This window comes from Peromyscus leucopus, chromosome 1 (assembly GCF_004664715.2).
Source record: "Peromyscus leucopus breed LL Stock chromosome 1, UCI_PerLeu_2.1, whole genome shotgun sequence".
Classification (NCBI taxonomy): domain Eukaryota; kingdom Metazoa; phylum Chordata; class Mammalia; order Rodentia; family Cricetidae; genus Peromyscus; species Peromyscus leucopus.
The window spans coordinates 172,738,578-172,759,658 of record NC_051063.1 but is presented as its reverse complement, the minus strand read 5'-3'; the positions used below and the strand labels follow the sequence as shown (position 1 = coordinate 172,759,658).

The window sequence follows — 21,081 nt, the reverse complement described above, 5'->3', positions numbered from 1 at the left end:
ATATAGGAAGACCTTGTTTAAAAAAAAAAAAAAAGACACAGACAAGGGACTAGGCGTGTGTTTCCATTGGTACAGTGCTTGCCCCACAGGTATGAAGCCCTGGGTTTGGTCCCTGGTACAGTGTAAGCTGGGCATAGGGGTACATGTCTGTAATCAGCACTCAGAAGGTGGAGGCAGAGAATTGGAGTCTGAGGGTTTCCTCAGCTATATATTAAGTTTGAAGTAGTCTGGACAAGCTTAGATCCAGCCAAAAAAGAAAACAAACAAATTGCATTCAATGCGCAGAGGGAATTCTCAGTGCTGGGATTTGAACCCACGGCCTCGTGCATGCTAAGCAAGCCGCTCTATGAGCTACAACCCCTGGGGATCTCTGAAGAGATTGTCTGAACACACATAGTTGTAAACAGGAGGCGCCACTGGAGGTGAAGCCACCCACAGACACTTGGCACATTCTCGGCTTCACAGATCACCTGGGGAGACACACACACACACACACACACACACACACACACACACACACACCCCTACACGATCAACCCGGCTACAAACACTTCCCCCAGCACACACACACACACACACACACACACACACACACACACACACCCCTACACGATCAAGCCAGCTACAAACACTTCCCCCAGCACACACACACACACACACACACACACACACACACACACACACGCCACTCACCTAGAAAAACATGGCTCTCTCTCACACACACAACAGTGGTCCTCGGGAACCTGCTGTCTATCACACAGCTGGGCACTGTCCCCAGAACTCACTCCACCCTGCGTCTCTCTGCTCAGAGATTCGGCCCAGCCCTGGTCACATGAAGCGGCGGCACGGGGGGCCCTGGGAGGAGGTGTGCTGGGCCAGTGGGCAGACCCTCCCAGTCGGTGGATGATTTCTCCGACCGAGCCGGGATGCTTCAGACTGCTGACAGAGGCGGTGGAGGAGACAGGTAGGCAAGAAACCCACGGGGAGGGAGGGAGGAGAGAGAGGCACCGGCTGTGTGTGGCCCTGGGTGCGTGCGTGCGTGTGTACAGGTCGTGCACTGAGCCACCGTCTCCCCCGGTGGCGGGGATCCCCCTGCCCCAGCACTGCACCCGGAAACCTGGAGTCTGAGGTCACAGTGACAAGTCTGAGAAGGGCCACCTCGCTTGTTTTTGTGTGTTGTGGTTTGGAGGAAGGAGACCGTCAACGCGCGGGAGGCTCTGGACAGACGGGCACTCCGGAGAGGAGGGGGCGCAGACGGCGGTAATTTGGGGACCCAGATGTCCCCTCGCTGCCATCCCCGGGTCCGGCCCGTCTGGCCCCGGCCAGCCCTGGTTGCCGCGCGCGGTCGTGCTGCCTGGCCGGGGACAAACAACCTTCTCGTCGCTAGGCAACGGCGTGCCACAGGCCGCCGCGTCACCGCGTCTGCGCGGGCGGGGGGGGGGGGAGGGCGCGCGGAGTCGCCGGCGGCGCCGCGGTTTGTTGACGTTGCTAGGCAACCGCCGCGGCGCTGCTAGGGCAACGCCGGACGACTGTTCCAGTCTTAAAGGGGCAGGAGCCGGTCCTGGGTCCCGCGAGGAGACCCGGGAGCTGCAGGCAGAGAAAAACAGTTCTTCCCAGACCACGGGGACAGTCAGTGAGTCTGGAGGCTGGGTTAGGAGCAAGCGCGCTCTCGAAGCGGAAAGAGAACACCAGGCCGCAGCTGTAGATGTTTCAACTCAAGTATGTGAGATCCCGGTGTTTGTTGATGGCATCTGTGGGCAGGTTCGCTCGCAGCAGGTGCGCAAGGCATGTACGTGGCGGTGAGGAAAAGAACAACAAAAAACTGGATTCCAGTACCCGCTCTGTGAATTTGACCTGTGAGTCCCTTTCCTTCCTGGGGTGGGGTAGATAACATCTCTCACCGTGAGACCTGTGACCTCTCTAAATTCTCTCTAAGGTGTGTAGTGGGTAGTAAGTACCATGGGCAGCCTAGATGGCCAGTGGGCGGAGGCGCTTGCCGCCAAGCCCGTGGAAATGACTTCAATCCCTGGGACCTACAAGGTGGAAGGAGAGAATCTCTGACCTCTACACGCACCCTGGCACCTGCACCTCCTACCCTACATAATAAACAAATAAGTCTTAATGCAAAAATAACCTGGGTTCTGTCCCTACCTCACTGATTTTAAGATAAATGAATGGGTGAAGGAGATGGTTCAGTGGGCGGAGGCGCTTGCCGCTAAGCCTGACAGCCTGAGTTCGATCCTTGAGACCTACAGGTGAAAAGCGAGAACCGACTCCTGTAGGTTGTTCTCTGACCTCTACACACAGGCCATAGCATGCATATTCACCCCACACACAACATTAATAAAAATATGCAATAAGTAGAGAATTAGAACGAACTGTACTTCATGCAGTATGGTATAGTAAATTTCCAGGAGTGTTGCATATTAGTGGTTTTTAAAAAAATATATTTCTTGATTTGCTAATTTTATGTATATGAATTTGCACCACCTGAGTGCCTGGGAGTTACAGGTGGTTGTGAGCCACTATATGGGTGTTGGGAATTGAACCCAGGTCCTCTGCAAGAGCAACAGCTGCTCATAACCACTGAACCATCTCTCCAGCCCCTATTAGTGATGTTTTTATTATGTTCCGCTGACTGGCAGATGGGGCTGAAATCCTTGCCCTATTAAATCCTGACTGTGTGACCCCAAGCAAGTGTCTTGCCCTCTCTGACCCTACTCGGTTCTCTATGAAACCTATGATCTCTCTGTGTGACAGTCACTTCCGGGTAACGGTCCTGAGTGGGGCTTCCCCTCCTTGGGCTTGTCAGGTCACTGTCCCGTGTCTGTGTCGTGACTCACTGCGCTGTGTTATGTAAATGCTCGGGTTCTGCATGCAGGGTAGGTTATGTAAACGATGTCTTTGGTACATCCTACATAGGCGGCCTGGAGAAGAGCGCCTGGTCCCCTGAGGTCCCCCACCCATGACAATGGCTGTGTCTAGCAAGCATGCACCCCTCCTGGGGAGTCCATCTGCATCAGTAATCATCATTCTGCCTTTCTCAGTCACGGGCTTACTTTTAAATTTTATTTATGTTGTGTGTGTGTGTGTGTGTGTGTGTGTGTGTGTGTGTGTGTGTGATACTTGTCCAAAGGCCAAGTCCTAATGCCACAGTAGTAGGACAGGTTCCGCAAAGATGTGTGGGTGTAAGCAATAGTTCATTCCACTGCAGCTAGGTGAGGAGGTGCAAGCCTGTCATCCCGGGAGGCTGAGGCAGGAGGATTGGAAGTTTGAGGCCTGCCTGGGCTTTACAGTGAATTCAAGACCAACCTCAGTAACTAGGCCAAACATGTGTTTCAAAATAAAAATGAGAATTGGGAATGTAGCTCAGTGGTAGAATCCCTGCCTAGAATCCCTCAGTGAGGGGCTGGGGTGTGGCTCAGTGGTAGAGCCCCTGCCTAGAATCCCCCAGTGAGGGGCTGGGGTGTGGCTCAGTGGTAGAGCCCCTGCCTAGAATCCCCCAGTGAGGGGCTGGGGGCGTGGCTTAGGCTTTGAGCGCTTTCCTAACCCACAGAAAGCTCTCGATTCCATCCCTAGCACAGACAAACAGAAGTGACAGGTACACAACTTTTGTTTTCACGCCATCAGAAAATGCATCTCCAAGAGCCCAGGGCCACGTCTCGGTATACACACGTGTGACTAAGTTTAGCAGGTTGCTGCAGGAAGTGTGGGGTGTGCCTAGTTTAGGACTGCGATTGATTGTGGAAGGCTGTGGGTCCTCCCCTTGGCATGTGCCAGCCTGCCTGTAAGCAAGTGGCCCAAGTTGGCACAGGTGATGGCCTGACAACCCCAGCACCAGTCAGGCAGCATTCTCCATGCTGGGCCCCGACAACGCCCTGCTGGGTGTGGTTATCATGAGAACCTGGCCCCAGAGCTGTGGACAAGCCCACATGGAGGGTGCAGCACCGGCTGTAGATCTGGGCGCTGACCGCGTTTGTTATGTCTCGGTGCCTGAGCTTGGGGGAGCCTGTGTAGTGAATGACGTTTGGGGAACCTTAGTTTCTGCTTATAGCATCCCTTTGAAAGATTTGTGTTTTCAGCTTTCTTTGTGCATAGGTGTTTTGCCTGCATGTAGGTCTGTGCACCACACACATGCCAGGTCAGGTGCCTGGTGCCTTCGGAGGCCAGAAGGGAGCATAGGGACCTCTGGAATTGTAGCTGGAGATGGTTTTAAGCCACCCTGTGGAGATCAAACCCAAGTCCTATGCATGCGCAGCCAATGCTCTGAACTGCTGAGCCATCTCTCCAGCCCCTAAGATTTATTTTTATTTTATTTGTGTGCGTGCGTGCATGCGTGCATGTGTATGTGTGTGTGTGTGTGTGTGTGTGTGTGTGTGCTGTGTGCATGCAGGTACCTAAGGAGCCAGAAGAGAGCATCAGATACCCTGGAGGTTGTCGGCTGTCATAATGCGTGCTGGGAACTGAACTCAGGTCCTCTGAAAGAGCAGCCAGTGTTGTTAATCATTGAGCCATCTCCCCAGACCCCTTCCCTTTTTAAGTGGAGTATTAGTGTGTGTGTTTATGCATGTGTGCATGTGATGTGTGTGTGCATGTGATGTGTGTGTGCATGTGATGTGTGTGCGTGTGATGTGTGTGTGTGCATGTGATGTGTGTGTGCATGTGATGTGTGTGTGCGTGTGATGTGTGTGTGCATGTGATGTGTGTGTGTGCGTGTGATGTGTGTGTGCGTGTGATGTGTGTGTGCGTGTGATGTGTGCGTGCGTGTGATGTGTGCACAGGCGCAGAAGTGTATTTGGGGAATTTCCTGTCACAGCAAATGTGGAGACCAGAGGACACACTTGTGAAATCTCTGTTGTCCTTCCACTTTTATGTGGCCCCCAGAATTGAACCCAGCTCACCAGGCCTGCCCTAAAGGTGCCTTTGCCCACTAAGCCACCTCACAGGCTCCGATAATGACGCCGTGGGGACCGGATGAACACCATCTGACACAATGGTGACTGCCGCTCTCCGCTAAGAACTTGCCGGGAATGTGGCCATCAGCAAATTCTGCAGCTCGAAGTTCAGACGCCTTCAGAGTCTTTTCTTTCTTCTCTTCTGTCTTCCTCGTCAGTGTGTGACGGGGTCTTCGCCATGTCACCCCGTGTGGCACACTCTTCCCTCTGCCTCCCAAGTGCTGGAGTCACAGATGCTCACCACCATGCCTGACAGCCTGGGGATGCTGATCTCTGTTACCACCTAGTCCAAGATGACAGAATCGCTGCGTGGACCTTTGCTCTCCCTCGCTGGTCTCTTTGCCTCCACCCTGCAGTCGCCTGTACACATATAGCCAGCTGGTCCCATTAAAACCCACAACCAGACCATGCAGTTCTTTGTTTGTTTGGGACAGGGTCTCCTGCAGCCCAGGGTGGCCTGAAACTCTTTGTGTTGCCGAAGATGACTTTTAAACCCTTCATTCTTCTGCCCCGCCGTCCTAGTGCTGCGGTTATAAATACGTGCCCCCGTTCTGGTCACCTGTAGCACTTAGCCCACAACGTTCTCAGTGTTCTGTACTAGGTAAAAGTCCAAAGCTTCACCACGGCCTGCAGAACAGGCCTGTCCTGTCTGTCACCCCCTCCTCTAGTTCCCTCTGCTACGGTGACCTCCTCCCTGTTCCTGCAAGCTCTCTGCACTTGCTAGGCTCCCCTAGCCATTGTAGGGCTTTCCAACACCACAGAGCCACACCCCAGCCCTCACTGGGGGATTCTAGGCAGGGGCTCTACCACTGAGCCACACCCCAGCCCCTCACTGGGGGATTCTAGGCAGGGGCTCTACCACTGAGTCACACCCCAGCCCCTCACTGGGGGATTCTAGGCAGGGGCTCTACCACTGAGCCACACCCCAGCCCCTCACTGGGGGACTCTAGGCAGGTGCTCTACCACTGAGCCACACCCCCAGCCCCTCACTGGGGGATTCTAGGCAGGGGCTCTACCACTGAGCCACACCCTCAGCCCCTTACTGGGGGATTCTAGGCAGGGGCTCTACCACTGAGCCACACCCCAGCCCCTCACTGGGGGATTCTAGGCAGGGGCTCTACCACTGAGCCACACCCAGCCCCTCACTGGGGGATTCTAGGCAGGGGCTCTATTTTTGAGCTAAGCCCCTTACCGCTATACACCTGCATTTCCTCTGAATCGTACAAACTCTGTCCAGATGTTACAGGCCCCACCCCTGACAAATCCCATTTTTACTGAAACATTCATTACCTTCTTACTTAGGCCTTCCTTTAAAAAGTACTTTTGATTACATTTAAAATTTTTTATTTTTAGTTTTAGTTTACGTGTGTGTGTGTGTGTGTGTGTGTGTGTGTGTGTGTGTGTGTGTGCTCCATAGCTCTAGTGTGGAGATCAGAGGACAACTTGCAGGAGCCTATTCTCTCCTGTCACTTTGTGGGTCTCGGGGACCAAACTCAGATCATCAGCCTTGGCAGCAGGAACCTTCTCCCTGGGAGCCATCTCCCTGGCCTTTCTTGTTGACCTCACTGACAGTTACAAACCCCAACCTTCTTGACAACCCTCATTACTTTATAATCTTTCCTATAATTTAGTCTGCTCGGCTGTGTTTATTTTTATCTATCTATCTATCTATCTATCTATCTATCTATCTATCTATCTATCTATCTATCTATCTATCTATCTATCTATCACTTCCGAGACAGGTCTCTCTGTGTAGCCCTGGCTGTCCTAGAACTCACTCTGTGGACAGGACTGGCTTCGAACTCACAGAGATCCGCCCGCCTCTGCCTCCCGAGTGCTGGGATTAAAGGTGTGCGCCACCACCCGGCTTTATTTATTACCTATTCATTTCTTGGCTAACCCCTTCCCTAGTCATCGCCACCGGAAGTACCATGGTCTTTGTGGTGCCCACAGCTAGGTGCGCACGGGCCGGCCTGTAGCCCGTGTTCAGTAGACGCCGCATGACTCGGTTAGGCATGGTGTGTGGGGTGATCGGTGCCACCATCTCCAGGTCTCGGGAGTCCCTTGATCGTCATTGGAGTGCGGTTGCCTCAGGCCTGCGTATGAAGGTCCCCACGTTTACAGATGTGAAACTGAGATGAGGAGAGGGGAAGTCCCAGAACCAGGACTCAAGGCCCTGGCGAGCGAAGAAATAGATTATCCCGATATCGGAGGCGTCCCTGCGTGTGCGTTTAACCGCACTATCTCGGTGTCTGTTTCTGGGGCTGGCCATTGCTCTCTTCCCTTATCTTTGCATCCCTGACAATTCCCGGGGGCTGAAGTCTCCGTGTCTCTGAAGGTTTTTTTTTATTGTTTTGTTTTTTTGTGTTTTGCTCCAGGGTCCCGAGGTTTGTTTGGCCTTGTTATGTCCCGGTGTCCCGGTCTGTGCCTGAGCCAGGACTGGAGGGGGGAGGCAGTGCGGGATGACCCCTGTTCCCTGCGCTCCGGGCTCAGGTCCCAGCCCAGCCTCTCTGCAAGCGCCCTCCCCTGGCCCTGGCTGCCGGGTTCCCACAGGAGCCGCCCCGGGGCGGGGTTAGTTGCCTTGGAGACCAATGTTTTGCCGCCGCAAACTGGGTCTCTGGGCCACCAACCGGAGTGCCGGCCTGGGAACCGGGGCTCGGCGTGGGAGCACGTCGGGAGGGTGGCAGGGGCCGCCTCGGGCCGGGCTGGCACCCGGTGGGGTGACCTGAGAGAGGAGAGCTGGGAGATCGGATTGGGGGAGGGGCGAGATCAGAACCTGGGGTTCGTTTCAAGGAGACGACAGTCGGAATCTGGGAATAGGAGGTTAGGAAGATTTCTAGGGGTCAGCCGGAGGGAAGACAGGAGGAGTTTGGAGAAAATTCAGAGATCCTGGGAGGTCAGGGCAGTCTCGGGGTGCTGAAAGAGAGACTAAGGATGGCTGAACCAAACAGAAGTGTGGGGTCTAGAAATTTAGGGGGATCTGGAACTACAAGACCGGGGTGGGGTGGTGTAGAGGACAGATACTCGCAGGGTGTTTGCGGAGCGGAATTGTTGGGTGTCGGACCGCAAGTGAAATCTGAGGGACACCAGAGCTCTCTCTCCCTGGGAAGGTCACAAAGAGCCGGAAATTCGGGTGAATCAGAAAGGGGGTGCTGGCCACTTTCAGGCGCCAGGAGGCACAGCCTCTCCCCGTCCATTGTCCCCAGCCCGGCCAGGACGTCCGGCAACGTCCCGCGGGACACGAGGACCTGTTATGTAACCTTGCCGGGCCACCGATCCGGGTTAGTCTCCTCCCTCATCCCCAAGGAAGGGCTTGGGTCGGGATCCCCGCCGGCGCTCGTTACGTCACTGTGGGCGGGGCACCGCCAGGCGGGAATTGCCTTTTCTTGTTCAGGCACCTCCCAATGGAGAATCCGGGTCCTGATCCCGGGCCCAGGTGGACCCGAGGCTTCGTGATGTCCCTGTGGGAGGTACTCGTTCTCATGGCCGAGGCTGTCAGCCAGGAGGGTAAACTGAGTCAGTCCCAGAGCCAGGTGAGAGCCTTGCCTTGTAATCCCAGCTCTCTGAAAGCTGACGCCGCCGCAGGAAGATTGTCAGGAGTTCAAGGCCAGCCTGGGCCAGAGAGTGAGCCCAGCCCCCACCCCACCCTCGTCTCGAAACAACAACAAATATATTGAGTGCCTGATCTGTCCCAGTTACTGCCTACAGTGAGAGCTATCCAGCAGTCACCAAAATCGGGGTCCGGGAACCCAGAAACTCTTGGCTAACTCTGTCCTATCGTCACTGACTCCAGGTAGACCTCCTCCAAGGCTGCTTCCTCAGACCCTGCCTCCAAAGGCAGACCTCCCATCAGCCCTCTGAGAGACCGTTCCCTGGGGCTGAGGACCCACCACGCATCTCTCAGCTGCTGAGCTCCTGGATTTCCTCATCTCAACCCCAGGGCATGACTAGCTTATGCCCGCAGTGGCGAATCACTCTGATGTCATCGAGCTGGCTGTGCCGGCACCATAGTGTGTCCCTCAGATGTCATTTAGGAGCCTCATTCTCTGGCTTTAAACACTTCTGGGTGCCTCAGGGACACAGGAAGGGGGGGACTCTGCGGTGACATCTCAGCCTCCCAAGGAGGGCTTGCTTCCATCAAAGCTCCCCACCAGAAGGATGTGGAAGATCCTCTAGGGGCCTTCCTTTGTGCCCTAATCGGAATCTTACTCTTTCTGATCATATCCATTCCCGTGTGTGTGTGTGTGTGTGTGTGTGTGTGTGTGTGTGTGTGTGTTCGAGTGTGTACTAAGGGAGCACATGCATTTCAATGTGCGCATGTGTGTGTGTGTGCGCGCACATGCACACGCACACGCACACGTACATGAATGCAGAAGCCAGAGTACAACATCTGGCATCATTCCTTAGGTGCCAATCTACCTTGATTTTTGAGAAACAAACAAGGCTGGCTGGACCCCCAGCTCCAAGATCCGCCTGTTTCTGCTGCTCTAGTGATAGGATTAGAAGATGGGCTTCATATATTTTTATTATTTATTTCTTGTTGTGTGTGTTATGTATATGAATGTTGTGCGTGCCTGTATGTATACCGTGTGTGTGTGTGTGTGTGTGTGTGTAGTACCTGAAAAGGTCAGAAGAGGACACCAGAGCCCTGAAAAAGGATTGACAGTTGTCAACTGCTCTGTGGGTACTGGGAACCCAGCCCTGGTCCTCTGCAAGGCTCTCTCCATCCCCCATGCCTGGCTTCTTATTTCATCTTACTTTTTAAAGATTTATTCATTTTATGTGTGAGTGTTTTGCCTGTACATTTGTATGTACACCATGTGCGTGACTGGTGTCCACAGAGGTTAGATGGCGTCAGGTCTGCTGGAACTGGCGTTACAGATGGTTGTGAACCACCATGTGGGTGCCGGGAATCGAACCCGGGTCCTCTGCAGAGCAGCCAGTGCTCCTAACTGCTGAGCCATCTCTCCAGCACACATGTCTGGCATTTTAAAACATGTTCTGGGGATTGAAGTCAGGGCTTCGAGCTTGTTCAGAAAACTCCATACTCACCTGCGTCTCCACAGAGCTTCACCCCACCCCCTCAACCTTCAGTGTGTTTGAGTCCTCCTGCCTCGGGGGTGACAGCTGAGTGCCATTACCCCAGCTTCTACTTGACGTTTTTTAATTGTGTTTGTGTGTTTTTTTTTTAAAGATTTAAGTATGTATTATGTATACAATGTTCTGTCTGCATGTATCCTTGCTCAGTGGAAGAGGGCCCCAGATCTCATTACGGATGGTTGGGAGCCACCATGTGGGTGCTGGGGATTGAACTCAGGACCTCTGGAGGAGTAGCCAGTGCTCTCCACCTCTGAGCCATCTCTCCAGCCCTCTACTTGAAGTTTTGAAAACCTTTCACCCGTTAAGAGGCAGCATCCCTGTGCCTCCCCCAGCCTGCAGACCCCTCTTTTCTTTCGAGATAAGGTCTCGTAGGAATATATCTCAGGCTGGCCGAGAGCTCCTGCCTCAGCTTCCCTAGGACTGAGATTACTGGCACACTCCACAACTCCTAAGGGAGGGGCTCAGCAGTGGTACCCGGGTCCCTCTTGGCATGGGGCTCCAGCGAGGTCACCACAGTGATAGACTTAACCCCAGGCAAGGCACGGTGAGGGCGGGGTAGATCCTACTGACGGAGACCTACAAGAGTTAGTACTGAGAAATGACAGGCCGGGTTGGGGGGGGGGGCGGAGGGAAGTTCAAGGTCATCCTAGGCTACAAAACCAGTTTAAGGCCATCCTGGGCTATGGAAGACCCTATAATAGTAAAGAAAAAAAAAAAGATAAAAGTTAAAAATGGTTGACATGCTAATTAGTCTATGCTGATCATTGTCCAATACAAGTGAAGTTTAAAAAAAAAAGATATAGTACCTCATGAATATGTATAAATATGACGTCAGCCAAGATAGTAAATAAGGACCTGGAGGCGGCTCAGTTGGTAAAGTGCTTGCCTTGCAGGAGGCAGGACCTGAGCTAACCCGCTTTAAAAACAAACAAACAAAGCCGGGCTTGGTGCTGTGTGCTTGTACAGGCAGATAGATCCCTGGAGCTCCCTGGCCAGCCCAGGGGCAGCTTTCAGGATACTGAGAGGCCCAGTCTCAAAAGTAAGGGCCTGGCAGGGATGGCTCAGTGGTTAAGAGCACCGGCTGCTCTTCCGGAGGACCCGGGTTCAACTCCAGTTCCGGAGGACCCGGGTTCAATTCCAGTCCCCACATGACGGCTCAACATCCAGTTGCAGAGGGTTTCACGCCCTTCTCTGACCTCCAAAGGCACTGAACTGAACACGCAGGTATCAGCATATAGGCAGGGAAAACACCCATCCACATAAAATCTAAATAAATAAGGCTGAGGCATGATAATGGACCACCCCTGGCACTCACGTGCACACGCGAGCACACACACACACACACACACACACACACACACACACACAGAAAATAGTAAAGAAAATAAGGCATGGTGTGATGCTACACATTTCTAATGCTAGCACAGAGGAGGTTGAGGGAGGAGGATAGAGAGTTTAAGCCTAGCCTGGGCTGCAAAACAAGAGCTTCTTCAATCCATCCAAGAAAAAAAGTAAATAAAATAGAAATGAAGAGCTGGGGAGATGGCTCAGCAATTAAGCATGTTTATTACTCGTGCAGAGGACCCAGATTTGGTCCCTAGCATCCACATGGTGGCTCACAAACACTTGTAACTCCAATTCTAGGGGATATGACGCCATCCTCTGGCCTCCGGAGGACACCCCATCGCATGTGTTGCGCATAAACTCAATCAGGCACGCACACCCATATAAAAATAATAAATATGTCCTTTAAAAAATAGAAAGTAAGCTGGCAAGTCCTGAGCCAGCCAGGACTACATAGCAAGACGCCCCCCCAAAAAGTGTGGAGCGGGGAGGCTGGGAGCTGGCTCAGTTGGTCAAAGGCTTGATCATGAGTACCTGAACCCAAGCAGGGTGTGGCTGCCCACGGTGTTAGCCCCAGAGGCGGAGACAGAAAGGTCCCTGGGGCTCTGTGGTCAGCCGGTGTGGACAGTGAGCAAGCTCCCGGGTGGAAAGACATTGAGGAAGATACGACCTTGACCTCTGGCCTCCACAGGTGTACATACACAATAAGTAAGTAAGTGCATATTTAAGATATTTTAAAACCAATAAAGAAAGAAAGAAAGAACCAGGCATGCTACGCTTTAATCCCAGCATTCCGGAGGCAGAGGCAGAGGCAGATGGGATCTCGGGTCTACAGAGCAAGTTCCAGGCGAGTCAGGGCTACATATTTGAGACCCTGTCTAAAAATAAACAAAGAAATATTTTTTTTAAAAAAAAATGACACAAGCTGGGCAGTGTTGGCATACGGCTTTAAACCCAGCGCTTGGGAGACAGAGGCAGGCAGATCTCTGAGTTCGAGGCCAGCCTGGTCTACAAAGCGAGTTACAGGACAGCCAGACCTTGACTCAAAAACAAATAATAAAATAAATAATAAATAAATAGGGACCTGAGTCAGGCCCAGGGTGAGTCCCAGCTCCGGCCCTCTCGGGAGACCCACTCCAGCACAGAAGGAGGTCAGACCCCCCTCTCCCAGCGTTCTGCCTCCTGGGACCCGCGGCGGCCACGGGGCTGGGATGGACGGACAGATGCAGAGGTCGGACGGACAGACTCAGGGCCCCCGGCTGAGGTGGGGAGCAGATCCGGGCTGGGCCGGCCGGGGTGACCGCGGGGCCGCCTCCCGGCTGCCTTCCGCTCCCCGGAAGCGCTGAGTCGTCGCTGCCTTATCAGGCGGCCGCTATTTCGGGCGCCGCTCGCAGCGCGGGGACTATTTTTAGCGGCGTTCGGGTAAAAATGGAGCCGCCGCGCGCGCGGGTGGCCGAGGCCGTGCGCGCCCGGGGAGCCGGGGACGCGCCTGAGTCACCGCCGCGCAGAACCTTCCAGGAGCCTCGAGCGCCGCTAGGAGGGGGCCCTCCACGCTCGGGCATCGCGGAAGGAGGAAACCGAGGCATGCCGAACCCCCCACCCCCCACCCCCGGGGCGGGGTGCTTGCAATGTGGCTGAGGGGCTAACTGCAAGGTAGCATCCTGCAGATTCAGCTTGTCTTTCTGTCTGTCTGTCTGCCCGTCTGTATTTCTCTGCCTCTCAGGGCCGCTCCCCGCCCCCCCCCCCGTGTGTGTGTGTGTGTGTGTGTGTGTGTGTGTGTGTGTGTGTGTGTGTGTCTGTCTGTCTGTCTGTCTGTCTCTGTCTGTCTGTCTGTCTCCCATTCCCCCCTCTCCTCTCTCCTCTTTGAGCTCACAGAGATCTGCCTCTCTTTGCCTCCTTGACCCCTCCCTCCCTCTTTATCCCTTTCTCTGTCTCTCTCTCTCCCCCTCCCCCTCCTCTGCCTGTCTCTCGGTCTCTGTCTCTCTCCCTGTCTCCCTCTCCCTCCCTTTGAGATAGAGTCTCACTATGCAGCCTTGGCTGGCCTGGAAATCTCTGTGTAGACCAAGCTGGCCTTGAACTCCAAGAGATTTGCCTGCCTCTGACCTCCAAGTACTGGGATGGCTTATGCCATCAAAAGTGGCTTTTACTTTTTTTAAGGTGTGTGTGTGTGTGTGTGTGTGTGCCTTTACATGGGTTCCAAGAGCACCTTTACCAACACTGAGCCATCTTGATCCCATCATACACTTTTAAAAAGTTTATTTATTTGCCAAGCAGGGCAGGGCACACCTTTAGTCCCAGAAACCCCCACCACCACCCCCGGGTCTTCTCAGGAAGTGAGGCAGGCAGATATCTCTAAGAAAGGCTAGCCTGGTCTACATATTGAGTTCCAGGCCAGCCAAGGCTTTGTAATGAGACCATTTTTCAACACACACACACACACACACACACACAGAGAGAGAGAGAGAGAGAGAGAGAGAGAGAGAGAGAGAGAGAGAGAGAGAGAACCACCAAAAACAAAACAAAACCCCAAACCTGTTGTTTTTTATTATGCAAGGCCTTGTGGGCTATGGAGGTCATGTGGAGGTCAGAGTACAGCTTTGTGGAGTGGGTCCCCAGGATTGAACTCCATGTTCAGACTTGGTGACAAGCACCTTCACCTGCTGGACCCTCGACATACATTTTTACGGCTCTTCTATGTGTCAGGATTGCCCCCTGGGGATGCAGCATTGAATTTCATGCTGTTTATGGTACTGGAGACGGAAAGAACCCACCCGGTACGTCATCCTCAGTGCATGGTAAGAGCTGCTAAGAGGCGCCCATCAGCCAGCCAGGACTACAGGGAGAAGCTTCAGGCCAGGGTCTGGCTCAAGTCTATCTCTGTGGACATGGAGGTGATACTCCCGGTCCCCACAGGCAGCCTGCCTTGTGAGGGAGTGGACAAGCACCCAGACATGTATGGAGGATCATGCAACCCAGGCGTCACCAGGTCCCAGCTCTCAGGCCGAGAAGATCATGATGCTGTTCCCCAGGACTCAGAGTAGCCAAGTACCAGGCTAGTTCTGGGAGGCCTTGGAGAGAAGCAGGGGGTTCATCAGGAATCTGTCAGCCTTGGCTACACAACACACTGTACTAGGAAAATGTATTGGCTTACCAAATAAGTAAAAAACAGAGAGTGTGGGGGAGGGAGAAAAAGAGAAACAAGTGAATATCGCTTCAGTTACAGCTTGATGCCATGAAGCTGTGTCCACATTTCCGTATTTCTCTGTGATTCCCCCAAGGCAGGCTCTCCATATTACTTACTTACTTACTTATTTATTTATTTATTTATTTATTTATTTATTTATTTATTTATTATTGCATGTGCTCGTGCATGATGGGGGGTACATGTGTCACACGTGTGTGGTGGTCAGGGCACAGCTTTGTGGAGTTGCTCCTTTTCCTTTCTGTTTGTTTTTTGTTTTTCCGAGACAGGGTTTCTCTGTATAGTTTTGGTGCCTGTCCTGGATCTCGCTCTGTAGACCAGGCTGGCCTCGAATGCATAGAGATCCGCCTGGCTCTGCCTCCCGAGTGCTGGGATTAAAGGCGTGCGCCGCCGCCACCAGCACCCGGCGAGTGATGGATTGTTTTGAGCCGCCACATCAGTGCTGGGGATCTGTCTTAGTTACTGCTCTATCCCTGTGTTGAAACGCCATAACCAAGGCAACATGTAGAAGGAAGCCTTTAATTGGGGACTTGCTTACAGTTTCAGAGGGTGAGAGCCCATGACCATCATGCCAGGCAGGCATGGCACTGGAGCAGTAGCTAAGAGATCACATCTGATCCAGAGAGTTGTAGGTAGAGAGCAAAACAGGATTGGCTTGGCTTTGAACCCTCAAATCCCACCCCAGGGACACACCTCCTCCAACAAAGCCCACCCCAGGGACACACCTCCTCCAACAAAGCCCACCCCAGGGACCCACCTCCTCCAACAAAGCCCACCCCAGGGACCCACCTCCTCCAACAAAGCCCACCCCAGGGACACACCTCCTCCAACAAAGCCCACCCCAGGGACACACCTCCTCCAACAAAGCCCAACCCAGGGACACACCTCCTCCAACAAAGCCCACCCCAGGGACACACCTCCTCCAACAAAGCCACGCCTCCTAATTCTTCTCAAACAGTTCCACTAACTAGAAACCAAAGATTCAAATATATGTTCTTTTTGTTTGCTTGTTTATTTCCCAGACAGGGTTTCTCTGTGTAACCACTCCGACTGTCCTGGATCTCACTCTGTAGACCAGGCTGGCCTCGAACTCACAGAGATCCGCCTACTTCTGTCTCCCAAGTGCCGGGACTAAAGGCGTTCGCCACCACAGCCCACCACCACCAGTCCACTGCCAGTATTCTTAACCATGACTGTGAACTTCTAATCTCCCAAGTGATGGCAGAACCGATTTGTGCCGCTTGGTGCTGGAGATTGAACCGAGGTCTTCACGGTTGGTAGGCCAGGAATCTACCCACTGAGCCACATTCCTCAGCCCCTATTTTATTTATGTTAACATTATTTTAGCAAAGAGTTCACTATGCTCTCCAAGCGGGCGCCTAGCTATCCAAGCCTCCTGCCTCAGCCATCATTCATTGACCCCCAACAGGGTCACATGCCTGTCCCTGAACCAAGCATGGTCACATATGAGCAGAGGACTGGGCTGGGCCTGGATGGGGCGAATTCTCCTGAAAAGAGATAGACTCAGCCTAACCCCTGTGAGCTGAGGTTTGGAATGGGAGCCTTTCCCGACGAAGAGCTGGATGATGCTAACAGAAGGCAGCCTGAGCATCCGCGCCTGCCCGTGTGGCCGGGAGCAGGGGGAGGCGGACAGGTTTCCTCCCGTGTTAAATGTGTGAGAACAAACAGTACCTTCCCTTCTAGGGTTAGGGTGAGCATCTGCAGGGGAGGCTTTCATCCCACAGTTTGGCACGGAGCGGGTGCTGGGTGACAGGCGGCTGCCACTTTAAAAAACAGCCACCTCTGCTGCTCCTGAGAGGTGCAAACAAGCCGAGAGGTCATGAGCTCCCCGGCTCAGGAGGGAACCAAGCCGAAGCTGAGCAAGCCTGAGATGGAAGCTCACATACACTTCCACAGTCTACCGCCAGCCCAGGCCTTCTCTGTCTCCCTCCAGAGGGATGTGATGGGGGAAGCGGGAGGTTTCAGACTGTCTCTGTTACCTGCCATGGCTCGCAACAAGGCCTGCCTGGTCTCCTCTCCCAAACCGTTCTATCAGTTCCTTTATTCATTAGTTTCATTTACTCATTTATTTTGATGTGGTCAAGGCTGGCTTTGAACTTGCCAGCCGTTGGAGGGATGGCCTTGAATAGCTGAGCTTCCTGTTTCTTCCTCCAGAGTGCTAGGATTAGAGGTGTGCCCTGCTCCCCTGGGCCTCAGTTTCACTAGCCACTTACTTCCTTTTGAGACAGGGTCTGGGTAAGTCACCCAGACTGGTCTTGAACTCAGAGAGCCGCTGGCCTCTGGCTCCCTAGTTCTGGGTTGTTTTTTTTTTCTTTTTTCCTTCCTTCCTTCCTTCCTTCCTTCCTTCCTTCCTTCCTTCCTTCCTCCCTCCCTCCCTCCCTCCCTCCCTTCCTTCCTTTCTTTGTTATGGTGTTTGGGGTGGAACTCAGAGCTTTCAGCAAGATAGGCATTGAGCCACACCCCCAGCCCCTCGCCGGAGATTTGATTAATTTGCTAGAGAGGTTGTGATCCCCCTCAGTGGGGGATTCTAGGCAGGGGCTCTACCACTGAGCCACACCTCCAGCCCCTCACTGGGGGATTCTAGGCAGGGGCTCTACCACTGAGCCACACCCCAGCCCCTCACTGGGGGACTCTAGGCAGGGGCTCCACCACTGAGTCACACCCCAGCCCCTCACTGGGGGATTCTAGGCAGGGGCTCTACCATTCAGCTATACCTCCTGGGGTCTCAGCATTTTTTTTTCTTTTGGTTTTTCGAGACAGGGTTCTCTGTGTAGCTTTGCACCTTTCCTGAATCTCGCTCTGTAGACCAGACTGGCCTTGAACTCACAAAGATCTGCCTGCCTCTGCCTCCCGAGTGCTGGCATTAAAGGCATGCGCCATCACCGCCTGGCGGACTCAGCATTGTTAGTTTCTGTAACATTCTCAACATATCACATTTGTTAATGTGACTTAATAAAATTAAGCTGTACCCAATTCTCAGGAGCTTGAGAGATGGTTGATTGCCCCCGTTCCTGCCTAACCTGGGCTACACAACCAGACCCTGTTTTGGGCGGGGGTGGGGGTATGTGGAGGGGAAGCAAAGCAAATTAAAACCTCCAACTTGGCGAGATGACTCGGCAGGGAAAGGTGCTTGCCTCAAGCCTGACAACTGGAGCTGGATCCCAGGAACCCTTGTAAACATGGGAGAGAACCGACCCCATGAAGTCCTCTTCTGACCCCCATGTGTGTGCTGTGGCATGCGTGTGCCCCACTCCCTCCTAAGAACAAGTAAATTGTCAAGAAACCCCAACACTCTGGGCTGCAGAGATGGCTCAGAGGTTAAGAGCACTGGCTGTTCTTCCAGAGGTCCTGAGTTCAATTCCCAACAACCACATGGTGGCTCACAACCATCCGTAATGAGATCTGGTGCCCTCTTCTGGCGTAAAGGCATGCAGAAAGAATACTGTATACATAGCAAATACATAAATATTAAAAAATAAAAGAAACTCCAACACTCTAGCCAAGTATGGTGGCTCCCACTTATAACCTCATCTCTTGGGAAACTGAGGCAGGTGTATTGCTGACATTTTTGGGGAGAGGGTTTGGTTTTTTTCCTGGGCTAGCCTGGCCTATATAAGGAGGCCCTGCTGCAAAACAAAACACACAAAACTTGATGTCCCATGGCGGTCATCCCAGCCAGGCTGTGAGGCAGGAGGACCAAGAGTTAAGACCAGCCTGAGCTACAAAGAGACCCCATCCCTAATGAATGAATTAATTAATTAAAATTAAATACAAAAAAATCACTAGGCCAGCAAGACTGCTCAGTGGGTGAGGACACTTGCTACCAAGCCTGATGACCTGGCTTCAATCTCCAGGACCACACAGTGGAAGGAAAGAGAAAAACGTTCATTCCTGAATGTTGTTCTTTGACCTCCATATGAATACTGTACACATGTTCCCCTTCAAAGTAAATATAAAAGAAATCACAAACATAATTTAATAATTATTATTATAAAACAACAAAAACAGCCACATTTTGGTCAATGGCCTCCACGTGTGACAAGCATGTCAGAAGTTATGTTATGTTATGACTGACAGAAGACCACAGTCTGGCAGATTGCTCTGGTTCTAAGATCAGCCCTGGAGCTGCCCAGCTGTGACTTTACCCCTCTGAGCCTTAGTTTATTAACCTACAAAATCAGAAGTCCCAGGCTGGGATGAGGCCCAGTGGACAGAGTGCTAGCCTAGCATGTGAGAAGCCCTGGGTCCCATCCCTGTCCCTGTCCCCAGCACTGCAGAACCAGATGTGGTGAGGATGTGAAAAGCCCTGGGTCCCATCCCTGTCCCAGTCCCCAGCACTGCAGAACCAGATGTGGTGAGGATGCACAAAGCCCTGGGTCTCATCCCTGTCAGCATCCCCAGCACTGCAGAACCAGATGTGGTGAGGATGCACAAAGCCCTGGATCCCGTCCCTGTCCCCAGCACTGCAGAACCAGATGTGGTGAGGATGCACAAAGCCCTGGGTCCCAACCCTGTCCGCATCCCCAGCACTGCAGAACCAGATGTGGTGAGGATGCACAAAGCCCTGGGTCCCAACCCTGTCCGCATCCCCAGCACTGCAGAACCAGATGTGGTGAGGATGCACAAAGCCCTGGGTCCCATCCCAGTCCCTGTCCCCAGCACTGCAGAACCAGATGTGGTGGTTGAATTATGTCTTCCCAGCATTGGGGAAGTGAAGGCAGGAGATCAGGAGTTGATAATCATCTTCAGCTGCATAGTAAGTTTGAGGCTAGACTGGTTTATGTTAGACACTGGGCAGAGAGAGTGGGAGAGAGAGAGGGTGAGCGAGGGAGGGAGAGAGGAGAAGGTGGATTAGTAAAATGTCCCAGTGGCAAAGATGTTCGCCATGCGAGCCAGGCAACCTGGGTTCTACCCTTGGAACCTGTGTAGACATGGAAGGTGAGAACTGACTCCACAAACTTGTTCTCTGACCTCCATCCCTGTATCATTTGCACACACACACACACACACACACACACACACACGAAAGAAAAAGAATTAAAAAAGGAAAGAAATTGAGCCAGGTGTGATGGTGCGCAGCACACACCGTTAATCCCAGCACTTGGGCAGCAGAGAGAGGCGGATCTCTGTGAATTCAAGGCTAACCTGAGTTATATAGTGAGTTCCAGGCTGGCTTGGGCGACATAGAGAGACTCTGTCTCAACTAGATAAAGGAAGAAAGTGGATAAATTTAAGGGACGTATAATCTCATTAACATCATAATGGTAAACAAATTTCATGTTAACCTGTACAGTTTAATATTCTTCAGAATATTTAATTCTTATTAATTAAATTCTAATTAATTAAATATTCTTCAAAAGTTAGTAAGACGGCGTCACTGTTTCTGATGTTTTAATTAATTCATTTTTATGTTTTATGTGCATTGGTGCTGGGTCCCCTGGAACTGGAGTTACAGACAGTTGTGAGCTGCCTTGTGGGTGCTGAGAACTGAACCTGGGTCCTCTGGAAGAGCAGTCAGCACTCTTAACCACTGAGCCATCTCTCTAGCCCGTTTTTTGATGTTTTTAACACGCTATAGATCTAACCAAGGTTATAGTACTCTTTACTTGTTTCCTTATTTACCTGTCTATTTTTGAGACAGTTTCATGTAGCTCAGGCTGGCTTCAAACTCTCTGAGTAGCCCCAGACCCCAGGTGACCTTGGGCTCTTGATCTTTCAGCTTCCACCTCTTGTGTGCTGGGATAACAGGCCTGAACCAGCATGCAAGGTTTATGCAGTGATGGGGGGATCGAACCCAGGACGTTGTCGATGCTAGGCAAATGTCCTACCAACAGAGCTAGTCTACCGCCATTATTACACTTTATAAAGACAGAGCCTTGCTGAGTAGCCCAGCTGGCCTCTAACCTTTCATCCTCTGGCTTCAGCCCCTGGAGGGGGGCATCTGGGTTTGGGCCTCCACACGCATTTTAGCACTGTTAAATTGTTACAAGTTGCCATCCAGTTGGGCTTCAGTGAGACATCACCCCTCTCCCTCACATTTACTTCCCTGTCTGGTCTTCTGTGATTCCCTGCAGGCTCCATTAAATTCGGGGGGGAAAATACAATAAAATCTGCCCAGTGTCCACGTGTGGTTACAGCAGTCATTTCCATGTCCTGAAAGGCCGGGGGGCCCCTGAGGGGTCGTCACACCTCTCCCGGGCTCCCTAAGGCCCTGATGCTGGGGCCGGCATCACCTCAGGACCAGGTTGCCCAGGTGGCCCAGGGTAGGTGGCACAGTGTGGCACTGTCAGCCTAGCTGGGCTTCCCCCAATAATCACTGCAGCGCGCCCCTCCTGGAGCTGAAACGAGGCTCCCAGGCCATACCTGCCCGCAGCACCTGCTTCCAGAACAGAAAGCGAGCTGCTGTTGGATCCATTTTCTCTTCTTGCCAAACACTTTTTAATCCACGCTAAACAGCTA

At 52.7% G+C, this 21,081-nt stretch overlaps 1 protein-coding gene across 1 annotated transcript in view; it reads left to right on the top strand.

Annotated features, from left to right (window-relative positions):
• Nucleotides 1–727: 727 nt before the first annotated feature.
• Ercc1 (ERCC excision repair 1, endonuclease non-catalytic subunit) overlaps nucleotides 728–21,081 on the top strand; it is a 37,173-nt gene continuing 16,819 nt past the window's right edge. The window contains exon 1 of the mRNA XM_028893812.2: nucleotides 728–964. The gene's annotated coding sequence lies outside the window, so the exon portion shown is untranslated. The remainder of the gene's footprint in view (nucleotides 965–21,081) is intronic.